A 14,491-nucleotide genomic window follows, 5' to 3' on the forward strand; every position below is an offset into this window, starting at 1 on the left:
GTAAAACATATTCTGGTTTTTTTAAGGTTCTTCGGTTGAAGCTTTTGCAACTGGCGTACCGCTCTGAGAGTAAAAAATAATAGTCACATTATACAAGCCAGTGTTTTTGTTTTTGTAAATAATAGTTTCAGTGATTATCGATATTTCCTTTGGTAATTATTGTGGTTAATTACCTAATTACCGCATTCATTCATGTACATATAATGTTACACAATTGTCTTTTTGCATACTTTCTGTTGATACTTTCTCCGACATCTTTTGTAACTACTTAATTTTCACTATTGGTACTTAGCGTACAATTACAACAAATACTGTTTTTGTACTACCAACCGGTAATTTAACATTGAACTTCTTCAAGTAGTACCATAAATACAGTACAGTACATGTAGCATATATAGTATATATCGCGGATGAGATTAGCGTATGGATTTTTTAAGGAAAGTAAGCCAGTGTATAATGCTGTAATGGAAGCCACTTTTCATTAAACGTTTAAGGTTAAAGAATAAATTTCATGTATCATGGGAATCGTGTTATACGAACCCATCGCTGTTTTAGATGTATATACGAGCACAGAGAATATAATTCTACTAGTATACGAGTATACAAGGTTTTAGGTTTATTAGAAATAAAAATAATTCACCACAATATTTTAACGCAATATAACATAAACTACCTATTATAAGACGTGATCATAATAAGTTCCGACAACCTTTAGTTGTTCATCGACGTGTATAGGAGGTTAAATAACATTGTCACGTTTTCCTAAAATTGTGAATGATGTAGGTTTAATAGTCTATACAACCGCAAAAGGCTTTGGTTTATTCCGCAAAACGTTGAAAGTGTTGAATCAATTACTTTGGGAAAAGAAATTAGCAAAATTGAGGATATAAACTGATTACTACATGGTGTGAAAACACTATTCCTAAAAATTTTCAGGATAGAAAAAAACACAAACTTAATTCGAAATTTTACAAGAAAACCGTTATTCAATTGGTATACTACTTTACAATGTTTTTTTTTATATCAACTGAACTAAACAGAACACGTATACTATACGATATACATTTTTCTAATGGCTTTAAAGAAGTTTGTAAAAAAATAAATTGTGAAATAAAGTCAGTGTCCCTACCGCTCGACCCAAGCACAGAGTTACCGTTTAGAGCGACCAGTTTAAATATTTCTATTTCTGTACGAAAGTACAAGTTTTTTTTTTTTTCGACGGGGGAAATCTTTATGGATACCCCTGAGCCCAGGGAGACTCAGGGGTTATGTGGGGACTCTCCCTCCAGACTGGAGGGCCTACCCCGCTAAAACCCCCCCGGGTTTCCCTCTCGCCGGTTGAGTCGGCGCCGTGGGATCAGTGTACATTCACCACGACGCCGCCCGGAGCCCAGGGAGACTCAACGAAAGTACAACCTGACTAATTGTTAAAAGTCTTGGAACAAAAGTTGTTATTTATGATGTTAGTGATATAGTCCTGCGTGAATGTTAGTATTTAAACCATTTATTTCCACACACATTAAGCTTAAAAGATTACTTATAAATTCAAAAATAAATTAAATTAATATATACATTAAATGATTTGTGTGTGGGGGACAGGTTTTCAGCCTACTCCCGGTCTTTGCAAACGCATTTGTAATAGCGCTTGTTTCGCAAATTTAGTACTTGGTAACATAATAAAGCTAAATCTGAATAATCAATAAATAATTCCTTCCAGTTAAATTTAATAAATAATCTCTATTTAAACATCATTTTACATTTTACTCCGCCCTAACTGCGTTTCTAATCATCTTCTGTATGAATTTACCTATCCATGTATATAGTATATTACGTGTATCCTAATTCTAAATCAATCTATCACAGTAAAAAAATATCTTATTTAATTATCTATTTGTTTAATTATCTATTGCCACAAAACAAGGCTAATCCAGGAGGTTATTATTTAACAAATGACACTGTAATTATCATTATGAGCAACCCGCCGGGATGATATTGTTATGTCCATTGGAGAGGCATCCTGTACGTACCTTCATAATTAAATTATCCATATTGTTACGGTATCTACTCCTGATTTAGTGTTGGCATTAAGTGTAGGTAGTGCCATCACTGAATAGGAGTGCAGTAATTACTGAATGACGGTGCCGTTTACTCATTAAATTGCTCATTGTTAGCTCTAACTATGCACTACCTGTAATATGTAACTGTTTATGGGCCAAATTAAAAAGGACACAATACTCGCCCTTATTGCTGGTTATTACCGGTCTTTTTATTATATAATATCAATTGACAGGATGGACAAGTCGTGCGCCTTATGGTAAGTTACACGCCTGTCCACAACAGTTGCATTGCCACTCAGAACTTTCATTCAATCACAAAAATTTGAGGAGCACTGCCCCTGCGCTGCGTCCGGCAGATTGACTGCAAGTTAGCAGTTAATGCGTGATGTCGTAGTCAACTTCGTACAGCCGAGACCTCGACTGCGTGTAATAGATAACAACTTCACGAATTAACTGCATACAGTTGATGTTGGCTGCATGAAGTCGTTATCAACTTCATGCAGTCGAGGTCTCGAAGGTAAATCTTTGCGATTTAGGACTCTGAGACGCACTGCAACTGTGCGGACAGGCAGGATAGGCGTGTTGCTTAATGGTCGCTTACATCCAAACGCTCGATTTGTTCATCCCTTCACTACAATGGTGTTTTTGATATAGGCCTAGAAAGCCAACCATATATTATTGCATACAAATGTTACCAGAAACGGAAGTAAATTAAACCTGTAAAACCACATTTTTTTTACAAAGTTCATATTTTTTACCATTGGAACGAAAAGCAGGTCCTCATTAATCATGATTACGGATTTACGGTGTCCTTTATCGGTCTATTAAGATCTTTATAGTCTGGGTGCTGCTACCTACGGACGTACGTAAAACCTATCTCCTTCATTTGATTAAAACTTCAAAAGAAAAATATACTTACGTACATCCTTATCATGGACCTCCAGACACTTTAGCAATGTGGAACAATATTGTCATGACCCTTATAATCCGCTAAAACATTTAAGACGCACGATTTAAAACGGTTTTTTTTTTCTTTTTTAAATATTTATCTCAGTCGTGAAATTTTTCAATATTACGCCAAATTAAGGTAAAAATTAGACCACTAGCCACTAGCCATGTGGTAGCTATCGACGTACCAGCAAAAGGTCAACGGTGGTAGCCTAAAGGCTTGACCTACCGCCTCACAAGCAGAGAATCGTGGGTTCGATTCCCGGCGTTCACCTTTGAGTTTTTCCATTTCCTTTTATATTTCCTTTTCTCGTGAGTTTGGGCGTAATTTGTGGTTGTCTTTGTTTGTGTTCATGTAAAAAATAAATTTGAAATTCACCATGAGCTTTTCAGGGATGAAAAAACGTCGTGAGGAAACTTGCACACATCTGAGCCCTCTTATTATGAGAGGAAGCATATACTCAGCAGTACATATACCACCAGTATTTTATTATCTTTTTCATAGTCATTGACTTACAATTATATGGACGTCAGGTCCGCGCTAAAAAGTGTCCAAACTTATGGGGCGTTAAAATCGTATACAGAGCGTCATTCACGCTTTAGTCTTCGTTTGTTCGACTGACAGCGAAGCAAGCAAAATTAGACAGTACTGCGATGACATTACAATTTAAATTCAACGTTTTAGCTTTTTCATATTCCTTTACATGTCACTACGTTTTTAATAGGTTGACTTACTAGAATAGAAATAGAATAGAAAATAATTTATTCCAAAAAGAAACAATGTCAGCACACATACATTAAACAATTACTATACAAAGAGCTTAGGGGCACTGCCATTGCGTCCGTTACCCTGAGACATAATACGTTGAGTGTGTGCGTTATTATATTATTGCGTTATTACATAAGTTAACAAGTCCCATGTATTTGTAAATTCACATCCATTCATGCATCCTTCCAAATCGGAACGCAGTAATGCTCACCCACGCAGTACTGCTTGGCGGCAGAAGAGGAGCTCCACTGCTACTCAAGAGTGGCACTGCAACTGTAATGTATAGGCGTGTCGCTTACCACCAGGCGCACGACTAGTTCATCCCGTTACTTAGTATTATAAATAAAAATTAGGATACATGATATATTAGTCTTAAAGTCTGAATACCAAACAGTGCAGTAAGAGAGCGATGTAGTATGAAAGATGATGTAGTAAGCAGGACAGAAAGGAGATGCTTCAATGATTTGGTATCGGTATGATATTGGTATGATAAAGAAAGAATTATTGTAGGTAGATTTACGGCACAAATTTATAGAGCGAATGTGGATGGAGGCATGGGGAGAGGTAGACCTCGGCGTATATATCTCGATCAAATTGACGATGTTCTTAAAAAAGGCCGGATCGAAAGTACCAAGAAGGAGGCGGAGGAGGTTTATCAGAAGTAGTGGTGGGTCATGGAAAAATTTCCATTTTGAGAAAAATAGTATTTTTTAGAAAAATAAATATTTTTCCGGATTTTTTCAATATTTTTCCTTTAATTTTCCACATTTCGCGTTGACACCTATCAAAAGTTGAAGAACCTGAACGAAAACGATGAAGTCAGTAAAGAGGTATTTTTTATTGATATGAAATCATTTTAAATCTCGTTTTTCTCTTATGTAGCTTTCAGCTACACACGTTTATTGTACAATTCGCTAAATAAAACTTCAAATTATATTTCTAAACATAAAACATAATGAGCCTTCGTATTTATATTTTTCCAACTTATCGGGAACTTTTCCGGAAAAATTTCCGTAATTTGAAATATTTCCGAAAGTTACCCAACAGCAGTCAGAAGCGTAGCAAGTGCCTACCCCGATGTGAGCCAGGCGTGATGAATATGTACGTATATTTATGTAGTAAAAACAACATAATATTTAGATAATACACACAAAAATAACACACAAACTAGAAATAATAACCATAGTAACAAATAACCAAGCGGTAAGCCATAATTATGTGTAGGGGAGAGCGGGGCTGAACGTTCCGAATTTCAAATAAGTTGAAGTTTTATACTGAAAAAAAAGGATTTGATTTTCAACAAGTGGAAATACTGAACAAACGTTTATCGCTTTTTGTAATAGTATAGTCGCTTCTACTAATATCTCAACAGTCTTTTTCATAGAGGCAAATTTTTGACAAATTTCGGAATAACCCAAATTACGTTTTTATGCGAAGACTGACATACCGGCAAAGTAATATAATCAATGAAAAAAATACTCAAACAATAAGATTCCTTACTAATGTCACTACAATTTAGAAAAGTTACATGTGAATCGACCCTATAAACAAAGACAGATCAAAAAATTTAAACAAGAAAAAATGTACTTACGTGATGTTTTGACAGTTCCAAGCACAGCCACACTACTGTCGTCGCCGGAGTAATTGAAATGGCTGCCAGCAATGCGCATCACTTGACGCTTTAACGACGTGCTTCACATGTATTGCTATAAATTTTTCTTGCAAAGTTATTGCTGTGAGAACAACTTACCCCGGGAACTACCAGTCCCGGTCTCCCCTACGTGTTACGGAATCCGTCATCCACTCAGTTTGGTGTCGTCTCACTGCAAGTGTTACAACGCTGATTCTTAGTGGATCCTGTAACAGAGAACACATGGGTCAGAACATAGTAAACGACTCAGGTGTGTATTTTTTTTTATAATATAAAGTAACGGAACGCCTATCTGACACTGAGCCCGTCACCCTGAGACATAAGTTGACAAGTCCCATGTGGCTGTAATTTCACCAGCACCCTTACCCTTCAAAACCGGAACACAGTATTGCTGACATTACTGATTGGCGGCAGAAATAGGTAAGTTGCTGCCAACCATTACTTCCCTGGACGAACTCTTTCACAAGGAGCTCTACTGCTATTAAATAAATAAATTATATAAATATAATTTAATGCAATTGTAGAAAATAAATAGATAATTGTAATTACTAGTATAATTGTAAATATTACTGTAATTGTAAAAAATAGTGTAATGGTTAATAATATTGTAATCGTAAAATATAATAGTAATAACTAACATTCAGATATTTAATTAGAATTAGCTACAGTTAGCTATAAAAACCCATACCTCCCACACGAGATTACTAAATATCAAACAAATAGTCGTCTAATTCTCCTATTTAAATTGTACATAACCATGCATCGTTAGTAACCCTAATAAATAGAATATAGCTTCATACATACATCGTTTTTTTCGCTATGGCGGTTAAATAGCCAGAGTGGGTAATGATTATAACACTCCTTATTTCTCCTGAGTATACTATCTGTTCGTCATTTCGATTACCAGCCTATCAAAAATCTATCAAAAAACAAGTGAACGACCGCGTGTATTATATTCCCTCGTGGTTATTGCTTATGTTGTATTTATGCCAATTATCCTCGATGTTTACGTATCCACGTAACTAATAATGTGCCATGCAATTAATTACCTGACCTCAAAATAGGAAATTTCCTGTACTATCAATACCTGTAAGAATAGTGAAATTCTTTCCATGACAATACCCGGAACGACCCGACCGAACCCAATTTAGAAAAATTAATTTCCCGAATCGGTCCTACCGGGAATTGGACCTGAAACACAGTGCTGCTGGGCCACTGACGTCATCATTTTTCCAACTCTAATGGCAAGAATGAGGAAAGGGGCATAATCGACATGCTGTTTACACCGATTCGACTGCCGCCTTTTCGGCGAGCGAATTATGTTGTAACTTTATGAAAATTGTACGTGTTCCTATCAAAATAGCATTTTATAAGTAATAGGTACGAGATTTTGAGACCTAATTATGTAATGATTGTATACAATACTTTTACTACGAGTAAGTAAAATTATGAAATGCAACCAACTTTTTTTTCTTCTTAATGAATGGCTTGTGAGACTACTAAGTCTAAATTCTGCCAGTGTCCGTTTTCTAGTTTCATAAACTTTATGGAGGATGTGTTAGAATTTTGTTCGGTGACTACGAGAGAAAATCGAAGAGATTAATATTTTGTTACTTTTGTTAGCAATCCATGACAACAAACATAATTTTTTTAAAATATCATTTCGCCATTTTTTATGTAGGCAAAGGTTCAAACATATAGCCTCTTCATATATGTATTATTTACGCGGAAGCCAAACAAACGCTACGAAACAAAAAACCAAAGAGATAAAATAGAAGTGGTCAAGTATATACCGCTTAAATTTCCAATCATTTTTTTAATAAAGGTGGTTTAAAGACCTTTCGGCCAATTTAACTAATCAGGAGGCAGTAGAGCGTCTGAGTAGCGTCAGATTTGATATATTAATTAAATAGCAAAAATACGACGTTCTTTTTTTGAAACTCATTATAGTTCTGTGTACAAAGCGTATAGAATTAAATTAAATTTTTCAGTTCGGTAGCGAGTACCATAGAATATAGAATTTTGATTCTGAAATAAAAAGAGCGCCTTTGTGATATGGTAAAAGAAATTATAATCTAAAATATAGGTGTAGAAAAATAATACATGAAAAATACAACAATTTTTATATATAAGTTTTTCAATCGAAAGGAGAACACGAAGACAATTAAAGAGCAGTCAGGGGGGTAGATTGTCACAACCCCCTCTCCCCAAACCATGGATTTACATAAAGCGAAGCCATGAAATCGCCTACAGTGTCCCATTAAGTTAATTAGAAATAGCTTTGTCCTATTGTTTCTATCTTAATGGTCCCTGTGATTACATCTATTTGTCATTATAATGATTGGTTGGACGGCTTTGGTGAAGTACAGTAAACAGCACGCTCAGCATTACACTTCAGTGCCTCTACCACGAGATTACAGTAACAATTCTCGTTAGCGACCGCGTAAAACATTTGTATACAAAATGTTGTTTCTTCTTGTGACCACTAGGGGCGCTGTATAATTTGCCATACAAAATTGTAAAGTCGTTTACGCGGTCGCTAGCGACAACTGTCACAGTAATCTTGTGGTAGAGGCACTGGATCTTTCGCAAGTAACATTTAATTTAAAAAAAGTTAATTTGAAATCTTAGGAAATCACCACACTTTTTGACGTGGCATTGGCTTGAGCCGATTAGAAGTGCTTTGTGAACAATAATAATATGTTTATTTGACATCACAAGTACAAAGAGAATATGACAAAATTTCTAAAAAAAAATAAGCTTATGCTAAAGTGACAGCAGGCACTCCACCTGGCCGGAGGGAGTCCTACACTGCGAAAGGTTGCTGACGGGAAATGGATGCGACAAACTGAGGAACGGGCGAAATGGCGCCCATTGGGGGAGACCTATGTCCAGCAGTGAACTACGATAGGCTGATGATGTAATTGACAGCATTTTTTTAGCAGCAGTAGAGCTCTTTGTAAAAGAGTTCCCTGGACGAACTCAGAAACCTTACCTATTACGGCCGCCAAGCAGTAAAGTTAGCATCACTGCGTTCCGGTTTAGAAGGGTAAGGGTAAAAAAATATATAAATACAAATATATTAACATATCGCACTGTGGATACAATAGTGTATGAACTCAAAAAGTGCATTTTTCAGAATGTATGAAAAACGAATTGCTCCCTTCCCGTGAAACATTTTTGTAATTTATGTATAGTTTAAAGTTTCAGAACAGAAACAAAAATTTCTTCTATCCGACATTAAATAAACGTGAAAAAAACTTTTAAAGATTTGTCACAGTTGGCGCCACAGCTAAAGCCCTTACAATAAAAAACAAAGAACTGTAACAAATGCATAGAGAAATTCATAAGGTCTGCTGCCTCTATCTGTAGGTCAGTTGGTAGAGCGGTTACCCTAGATTACCCTGTATGACTCAGGTTCGCGTTCTGTCAGATCGAAGGATTTTTTTGTGTTTGATCTTTGTATCATACTAGTCATTTCACAAAAAAAGAAATGAACATCATGATAGTAAAACATCACGACGTTGAACAAAATCAATGTCTAGTAGAAATACGTCTCCTTAAGAATTTAGAAAATTTAGTCTCGTCTCGTCTCGTCTCGTCTCGTCTCGTCTCACCCACCACACCCCACCTAATCTAATCACCCCACCCCATTCAATCCAATCCAATCCAATCCAATCCAATCCAATCCAATCCAATCCAATCCAATCCAATCCAATCCAATCCCATCCCATCCCATCTCATCTCATCTCACTACACCCTTTTGTATTTTAACCACTGTCTGCCAGACAGTTATAATACAATGCCCTGATAACGACAATGTGAAGATGTCCAATAAAAAAGTACAATTACAAATTCGAAACAAATTCGTTTACTTTAGAATTCTTAATTCAATAAAAGAAGTTTCGGTCTGGTATAAGTTAAAGTTTGAAGCAAACTTTTCAATAAAATTTTTATACGTGAGGCGCACTATAAGTTTCTGGGATGAATAAGCAAAAAAATACTATAAATGGTCTGAAATGAATTTAATGTTTCTCAAGATATTCTCCGTTAGCGTTAAAGCACTTTTCATCCAATTTCAAATTTCAACCAATTTTAAAAACATTTATGCCGCTCCTCCGTGACAATCTCTGAAACATATTTTTCATACTCTTCGACAGCCTCTTCAGGTGATGAAAATCGTTGACCGCTTAACTGGTTCGTAATTTTTGGAAATAAATAAAAGTCACAGGGCGCCAGGTCGGGCCTGTACGTGGGATAGCTCATAAGCTCATCGTTGTTCACCTTCAAATCATTTGTCTGTCTGGCCGTGTCAGAACTGGCATTACCGTGGTGCTAGATGATATGATATGATGATGGCGTTTACGGTGATTTTTACGGAGTTTGTCAATAACTTCTGGCAAACAAATGGTCGTGAACCAATCACTATTCACGGTACAACGATTCTCCAATGCAACAGTAACCACGTGTTCAGTTTTATTAAAAAAAGAAGCAATTATCCGCTTAGAGGCACTTTGCACGCGCGCTTTGGTTGGTTGCAACCGCGCGGCGGCCGCGCGACAGTCGCGCTGCTGCAGCGCGTCTAGAATTGTATGAAAAGTGACATTCGCATGGCCACCACGCGGCCGCCGCGCGGCTAATTTGAACGCGCCCGTTCGTTCTATTGTTTTTTCTTCCGTGGTCACCACGGAAGAAAAAACAATAGAAGTGCCTTACATTGAAATTTCAATCAATGTGCTGCCATCTAGTGGTTAATTACTGAATGACGACGAATTGGAGTTATCAATTTAGTTCTCCAAAAAAGAAGCAACCATATTGATAACCATATGTATAAGCTTTATTTTCGTTTCTTGTAACAAAAAAATATTTCGAAAAACAGAAACTTGGAAGTTTATTACCATACAAAGCGAAAATGGCGGACTGAGCTCAGGTAGGTCTTTCGAAGCCTAGGTATAGTTGGCATGAGCATTTCCGGCAACTTGCTCCCGAATAGTGGGCGCCGCATCGGCGTTGGGCAGGCTCCTGCCCAACCTCGGGAGGCCGGGAGCTCCATGTAGAAGGCTACACGCTGGGGTGACCCGGAGTATGGCCTTATACGGGGCTCCCATCTGGAGTGGGGCCTTATCAGCGGCGACGAAGTCGCTACTGAGGAGGCCCCAGAGGGTGGTCGCCCTGCGAATGTGCAGGGCGTACATGACGGTGGCTTGCGCTGCCGCATGCGTCCTCGCCGGTACTCCGCCGTGGGACCTCGAAGCCGAGGTCCTGGCGGAGGTCCGCACCTACCGGCGGGGAATGAGGGACCGAGGCAAGCGACCCGCTCCTCAAGAGGTGGAGCGAGAACGCCGCCTCGCGGCGCAGCGCATGCGGGACCGGTGAAATGAGGGCTTGGCTGATCCCCCCTATGGCGCTCGTACCATAGAGGCGATCCGCCCTGTCCTCGTAGAGTGGGTAAACCGGACCCACGGGCCACTGTCGTACCACCTTGTACAGGTACTGACCGGGCACGGCTGCTTCGGTCACTACCTGCACAAGGTGGCGAGGAGGGAATCGTCCCCGTCGTGCCACGAGTGCGGCGCTGCGGATGACACCGCGCAGCACACCCTAGAGGTGTGTAGCCGGTGGGATGAGCAGCGCCGCACTCTGACGGGGACTGTAGGGCAGGACCTCTCGCTGCCGAGCGTGGTTGCCGCCATGCTCGATAGCGAGGAGTCCTGGGAGGCGGTGGCCTCCTTTTGCGCAGAGGTTATGTCGGAGGAGGAGCGGGTGCGCGAGGATGCGGCGGACGCTCACCCGCTCCGGCGCAGACGTACGGGGAGAAGGCGAAGGCAGTTCGCTGCTCGCCTGATCCCCTAGTGAGACCAGCGGGCTCTGGACAGGGACTCCGGAGCCTGCATTGCACGGCCTCACTCGTCTGGGGGGCGGGTCGGAGGACAACCGACTCGCCCCTCCGTTGGCGCGGGAGCCCTGGCGTAAGCTAGGGCGGCCGGGCGGCGTCGTGGTGAATGTTCCTGATCCCACGGCGCCGACTCAACCGGCGAGAGGGAAATCCGGGGGGGTTTTAGTGGGGTAGGCCCTCCAGGCTGGAGGGAGAGTCCCCACATAACCCCTGAGTCTCCCTGGGCTCAGGGGTATCCATAAAGATTCCCCCCCCCCTCAAAAAAAAGGGTATAGTTGGCATACGTCAGACGCTAACTAACCACTTCTACTGTATTTATTGTTCTGTACCTAATATACCGGGACATGCACCATATTGTAACTGGTGCATGTCCCGAAGTGCAATTTTACTCACTTCCCCTTACAATTTATCAAAAGACTATCAATTTAATTTCGCTGCCAAGCTCAAAGGATAGCGGTTACGTAATTTATTTCTGTATGAAATATTATGCTCGCGTAGTTTTTATTATGAACGTGAATCAAAGCCGTTACAACAAAACATGGAGGGTATTTTTTTTTAATAGTTAGTAATAGCGCTCCTTGTGAAAGAGTTCTACCAAGGAAGTACTGCCACCTTACCTATTTCTGCCGCCAAGCAATAACGTGAGCATTACTGCGTTTCGGTTTTGAAGGGTAAGAGTACTGGTGAAATTACAGGCACATGGGACTTGTCAACTTATGTCTCAGAGTGACAGAAATGCCCCCAGATCTTCGAGATTTAACGTTCCGAGTGGCACTGCAACTGTTATGGACAGGCTTGTAGCCTACCATCAGGCGTACGATGTTCGTCCCGTCACTTCATAGTATAAAAAAAATTATGAACATTTAAACACTTACAGTACCTAAACATGTACCCAGATAGGGGTCTAGGGCACCCCTATTCGGGTTCATGTTTAGGTACAACATAATAAACATTAATATTATCATAAATTGCAATATTTATTTATAATAAATATCATGACGTTTTTACTACCATGACATTTATCTATTTTTAACCGACTTCAAAAAGAAAGGAGAAGGTTATACGTTCGGCTGTACGTTTGTTTTAAGTCTGTTTTCAGATTTCTCCGTCAATTGTAGACCGTTTTTGAAAATTCTTTTTTGTTTGAAAGGGTGCACTCTGGTGGTGGTCCCATTGTCACTAAAATCAGAATCTGATGATCTCCATGAATTGTGAACCGATTTTGAAAATTCTTTTTTTGTTTGTTATATTATTTTTATATTATATACAAAAAGCTACAAGTTCTTACTCACTGATAGAAATAGATCGCATACTTCCCGAAATGGTGGAAAAAAGATTTTTATGCCGTTGTACGCGCATAAATTCCAAAGCAAAGAATCAAATATGATAAGACCTAAATGTGGAAAATATGAAAGAATGATCGACGGCCTGCAAAAACTATAATATATAGAGCGAATATTTGTGCACTTTTATGAGGTACACCCTGGTCAATTTCCGCCGGAAGTAAAAAATGATCGAAATTCAAATAAATAAGATGGCCGCCATATAAATTTCAAAGTCTCCTATCACGGAAACTATTAGAGATAGGTAGGAGGTTCTCGAAGGAATGTCATAGAGATTAATAGTGGTCAACTGCCTGGGTTAAAAAAACAAGATGGCGAATTCAAAATGGCGGCCGAAGAAAAAGTTGCTTCGATCCAACTGTAAATTGGTATGCGGGGGTCTTTAGGAGTCCTTAACCATAACTTGGGGCCAAAAGTTTCTTTACGCCATTTTTTAATATGGCTGTCATATAAGCGTTTTATTTCGTCAAAAGTGGCTGTCGTAACGGACTTGGTTTGATGCCTCTAAAAGATAATAATTTGTGGTCAAAATTGGTTTTTCGCCATTTTCAAATATGGCCGCCATAGAAGCGTTCGTTGGCGGCAGAAAAAAATGCTCTGATCCCTTTGAAAATTGGCATGTGTGGGTTTCTATGAGTGGTTGATAATAATTTGTGATCAAAAATGGTTTTACGCCATTTTTTAATATGGCCGCCATTCAACAACTAATAAAAATTGTGTCTAATTCAACTGAAAATCGATACGTATTGAATTATTATCAAACACCTATAGAGATCCCCCTATAGGTTTTTGATAATAATTTGCGGTCGAAATTTATTTTTCGCCTTTTTTAATATGGCTGCCATACAAACATTTTTAGCGCCAGATAAATATTTGCTCTAATTCGATTGAAAGTGGACATGTCGGGGTCTCTATGAGTGTTTAATAATAATTAGCGGTCAAAATGTATTTTTCGCCATTTTTCAATTTGGCTGCCATACAAACTTTTTTGGCGGTAGATAAAAATTTCTTGAAATTCGACTGAAAATGACATGGCTTCTATCACAATTTGGGGTAAAAATTTTGTTTCTGCCGTTTTTCGATATAGCCGTTTTTTTTTTATGTAAATGGCTATTGAAAAAACTTGCTTTGCTCGGACTGAAAATTGGCACGAAAAGATTTCTAAGATTGTTTGATAATAATTAGTGGTCAAAATATATTTTTGCAGTTTTTAAATATGACCGCTATTAAAGAGCTGTTTCAATTTTTTTTAAACAAAGCCATAAGTGCCGAGGTCGGATGCCGAAGTCCGCGGACGTAATAGATTACGAGTACAAGATCTCACAATTGTAAAAATGTAAAGCATGTTTCCCGATGTAGTGGAAATGAAAAACTTATTATAGCGTTCTTGTATCTCAACCGTCTCTATGTTAGATTTCATTTTCTTGAAAGCTATGCCAAAGAGAAGTATTTAGGTTAGCGGGAAAAAATGCCAAACCACTGCCGAATTTCCTGTACTATGTAGGTACTATGAATACGAAATCAACGATAACCCAGAATACTCAGACCAAAACCAACTTAGAAATGTTCGTTTCTTAAATTGGCATAAATCGGGAATCGACCTCCTCATCAAGCGCCCATAGTACTAACTGCTGTGCCACCGAAGAGCATGAGCACACCCCGTAAACTGAAACCGACCACGCGCCGCAGCCCGAGCCCAACCCCACCGTAGGTGTGATACAGAGCTCGTATAGTATATATATACTCTCGAGGTGGTCCCTGATGCCACCGATGCTGCTCCGGATTCGTTTCGGCTATCACAAATTAAAAAATATTTTCCGCTAATAA

General features: G+C 39.0%; 1 protein-coding gene across 1 annotated transcript in view; it reads right to left on the reverse strand.

Annotated features, from left to right (window-relative positions):
• Positions 1 to 14,491, reverse strand: part of LOC113230462 (FERM domain-containing protein 5) — a 143,786-nt gene that overhangs the window by 87,221 nt on the left and 42,074 nt on the right. Inside the window, exon 12 of the transcript XR_003310494.1 lies at positions 5,525 to 5,631. The gene's annotated coding sequence lies outside the window, so the exon portion shown is untranslated. The remainder of the gene's footprint in view (positions 1 to 5,524; positions 5,632 to 14,491) is intronic.

The sequence above is a fragment of the Hyposmocoma kahamanoa genome, unplaced genomic scaffold, assembly GCF_003589595.1.
Source record: "Hyposmocoma kahamanoa isolate Upper Pololo Valley unplaced genomic scaffold, ASM358959v1 63, whole genome shotgun sequence".
NCBI lineage: Eukaryota > Metazoa > Arthropoda > Insecta > Lepidoptera > Cosmopterigidae > Hyposmocoma > Hyposmocoma kahamanoa.